The sequence below is a fragment of the Citrus sinensis genome, chromosome 9, assembly GCF_022201045.2.
Source record: "Citrus sinensis cultivar Valencia sweet orange chromosome 9, DVS_A1.0, whole genome shotgun sequence".
Classification (NCBI taxonomy): Eukaryota; Viridiplantae; Streptophyta; class Magnoliopsida; order Sapindales; family Rutaceae; genus Citrus; species Citrus sinensis.
Window position 1 is genome coordinate 21,388,257 of NC_068564.1, and position 4,053 is coordinate 21,392,309.

Consider the following 4,053-nt stretch of genomic DNA (forward strand, 5'->3'; position numbering starts at 1 on the left):
ACCTAAAGCCTAAAACCCCCAACAATTTTTCCAACACCATTTACTCACCGAACCATTTATCTATCTTTTTGGGCATAGTGACAACATCTCCTTTTGACTCAATCAATTTATTTTGTTACGACAACATATTCATTATAAAACAGCCATAATTAGAAGTTGTTACACCAACATATAACCATGGAAAAAAAATTCTCAGTTTTTCAACAATGCTTAAAGGACGAACCATGCACCATACCTTTGATCTAGATCTTCATTCATTATTTATTCAATCAACTGAATATGAAGATCATACATAGGCCAACGCACAACGAATAGGCTAGCCTGAAACGACCTATGCATGTACATTCCATATCCCAATAATTCACTTGTCGATTTCCCAACCCAACAAGCATTCCAGCATAATACCTTAAAGGACTCTTTATCGAGGATGAAACCATTTTTGTATTATCCATTTTACCCTGTGTTGATTAGAAAAAACAGTAAACAATGTGCTAAAAAAATTTACCTGACAATAATTCCCACAAATTCTTTATTAGCTACACAAAATTACTTGTATCACAAAAGACAAGGTTAACAACCGTAAGACACAATAAAAAAGACTAGCAAACTAATCATTAATCATCACTCACATCCAACCTTCTAGAAACATGTTCAGGACCCGCACCAACCTCCCTCACTGTCTTACTTTTCTTTCCATTGCCATTGCCATGCCATATGATCCCTTCGATGATTTCATCGCTTGATCCATCCATTTCAATCGATTCATAATTCAGAGTTGTAATCTATCCAATCTCAACTGGACGGCTCCCCATGTCCTTTATTTGACAAATAATCTCAGCAGCCACCTGGTTTATATCAACAACATCGGCATGTAGCTCATGTGCCCATTGTCCAATCTGTTTGCCATTACCATAACTCTTTCTGCTCTCTATTTACCAATTGATAACTTTCCCCACCTTGATCAACTACTTTGCAACCTTTCATTACACTTCCACGCATAGCAACCTGAAGCAAGGATTATTTAGAAATAATCTTTCATCGGTAATGCCATGTTATACAAATATGCCATTAAATTCCTGTCTTTAATTACAATAAGACTATGATAATTATACAATGACATGCTTAAACCAATTCAACATCTTAATTTCTACGTTTTTTTTTCCTTTATGTGCTATCTTATAATCAAACAATTGTTACAGTTTAAACTCATACCACCCTAATTTACCTTTTTTTGGTTAGTTAGCCTTTCTTCAGCCCTCCCCTACAAACATCAACCCTATAACTGTAATTACAAACCTTTTCAATTTTAAAAACTTTCACCCCAAGGCCTTCCCACCCCAATTACCCATTAAAAATAAGTCCTTAGCTGACACAATTCGAAAGCAACATCAAAGAGAACACACTAATTCCCTGCGGAATATTTTATAAAAGTATTCAACAGTCTAATAAAATACGTGTTTTCCTTTTTATATTGAAAGGCAAACACATGAAATTACCAAAGCGTCTGGTCCTAATTATTATAATAAAATAACATTCTAACCAAAAGTATGAAATATTAAAAAAAAATACACTAAGTTCTCTAATCTGGACAAACTAATAGCATTCTACAAGAAATCCAAAAATTTGAAAACATTCTACAACTTGTGATCCAGGTCCAAATCATGTCAAATTTTCCATCAATCCTAAGAGCCAATTCCAGCAAAATCAAATATTCGCAATTGAAAACATTTCAAATATAGGTCCAAAATTAACGAATTTTCAAAATTAACAGCCTCTTATAGGTTTAAAGGTCACCATTATTCGTACGTCGGTAATGCCCTTAGGCAAATAGAACAAGAAAAACATATATTATACTCGAAATATGTAATTAACCACCTACATAAAAAGTTACATTTGCAGCATATATTCACAAATTCATTCTTGCATACCTTGTTTGTCCCAATGCCTCCTTGCTTATCCAACCACTTCATAAATTTTCTTATTTTGTAAGCATCCCACCTGACAACCGGACACATTGATGCATCTTTTCTACTTTTCCCATAAAAAACAGAATTTATGTACAATACCTAGATGACCTCAGAAAAATGGACACCCAATACAATTATATACATTAAAATCCTCATACACGTAATACAAATAATGCAAATCAATAAATGAATTCATAATATTATACCAAAACAATAAATAACCAACTATTTTTAATAATATACCAAGTCCTAGAGGTTAATGATTAAATGATTTCAAATTAAGCACTTGTTTACCCATAAGGCCCTCGGATTGTAAATCACTTTTTCATCAAACATCCAACTTCTGCAAGAAATATCTATCAAACAAAATAATAATAAAAAATTTGTGTAGATAGCATATTTACCTGAAGATAAAGCAAACAACCCCCAACATATGACAATTTCTCTTCCTTGTATCTTGTTATCCCATCCATTAGCCTACCAAAACAACAAGACGCTCAATTCCTTGATTTTATTGTTTTCACATCTGTCAATGAAAAAAAATATTCTGAACTAGTATGGACTCCCCCTGGTGGACATAACACTGCATACAGTGCGAACAACATAAATGCTACTTTAAATTCATCATCATCACAACTTGATCTACTTATGATTTCAACCAACTTCTTAATGTTTACACCCTTAGACATGACTTCAAACCTTTCTACATATCCAGAAACTTGATTTATGTCACCATCTAATTCCACATGCATTCCTCTATCAGAAATACCTATTATTTGTCCAAAACTCTATGCACTTAGCTCTAATTCCCGACCATTAACACATAATACCGACCTTGTCGTGTCAACCCTCTATAATAACCACTCACAAAGTTTTCATTTCGAACAACCACACTTCATCTCCAGTAATTGCCCAAATCCAATAGAGCACAAGGCTGCTCTTTGTTCTGCCCTCAGTTTCCCTATAACGGAAGCCAATCGCTCAGGCACACACCTCGATACAAACTTCGGTCTTTCTCCACTCAAACGAAATAATTTGTGCCTTCCAATTGTGTACTTGTGCCTTTTATCAATCGGCAAATTCTTGAATGCCATTCCAGTTTCCTTCCTAATCTGCAAAGTAGTAATAAAATAAACTAAGGTCTTATTATTCTTCGATCTTGTTTGTTATTCCCAATTTTCAAGTTCATCCACTAACCTCTTTAGTTATACATGCGTTTTCATTATTTTCCTTTATCTTCTGTACTGTTTCTTTACTGCAGTTGTCAAAAAAAAAAAATTCATCGCATCAATTCCATACTTTATCACTCTTAAACCTCCACTTTGTGTATATCTAGGTTCATTTATTTTACTCTTTCTTATTTTCCATTATGATCATTCTTCCCTATCATCATCATGTGAACTAACATATAATAAAGAACATTAACTACATGACATATACCACTGAACTATCAAATATGTCTATCTTTCTTCAATCACCACATTCAAAATATCAATTAAATTTCCCAATTACGGTACAAACTTATAATTTGTTACCTATTCTCATATATCCATTAACCTAACAATTAAATAGAAATTCAAACACTGCAATCATAGCAATTAATAATAACCTCCAATGCATTGTTTAAAAGGAATACCAGAATCATACTTACAAGTACGAAATAAAACCGTAATTATTTCTCTCCTTTTTCTTATCGTCTGCACTGTTTTCAGCCTCTGCTTTCTTCTCTTCACGACAAAAGGCCCCTTGATGTAAATCTGGTTCACCTATTAATACATTGACGCAATTTTCACATAAATCTTCTTCCCTTTGCTCTGTCATTTCTTTCCATCTGCTTAACATTTTCCCTTTCCACATAAACAAACTAACCAATTTCCTACTTTCATCTTTTCATTCCTAACCCTTGATATGCGCCCTTCACTAAGCCTCGATTACAGTCGTAACCCATTCTCTTTAACTCGGGCTTTTATCAGGATTAATTCTGGGATTTTTCCAAATAATGATGTTCAAATAATAACGAGTCACCCATAACAATGAATGATGTGAGGGAAATTTTATGGTGAAGACAACTTCACAAGATGAGGCT

At 33.6% G+C, this 4,053-nt stretch overlaps 1 long non-coding RNA gene across 4 annotated transcripts; it reads right to left on the reverse strand.

The window, feature by feature from the left end:
• Positions 1 to 492: 492 nt before the first annotated feature.
• Positions 493 to 4,053, reverse strand: LOC102617829 (uncharacterized). 4 transcript variants are annotated; one of them, XR_008051582.1, is made up of 5 exons: positions 3,619 to 4,053; positions 2,372 to 3,222; positions 1,929 to 1,998; positions 669 to 1,005; positions 493 to 607 (listed from the first exon to the last, which is right to left on the reverse strand). It is a non-coding gene; the product is annotated as an uncharacterized LOC102617829 (long non-coding RNA). The 4 variants fall into 4 exon arrangements; XR_008051581.1 differs by lacking the exon at positions 2,372 to 3,222; XR_008051579.1 differs by lacking the exons at positions 1,929 to 1,998; positions 2,372 to 3,222.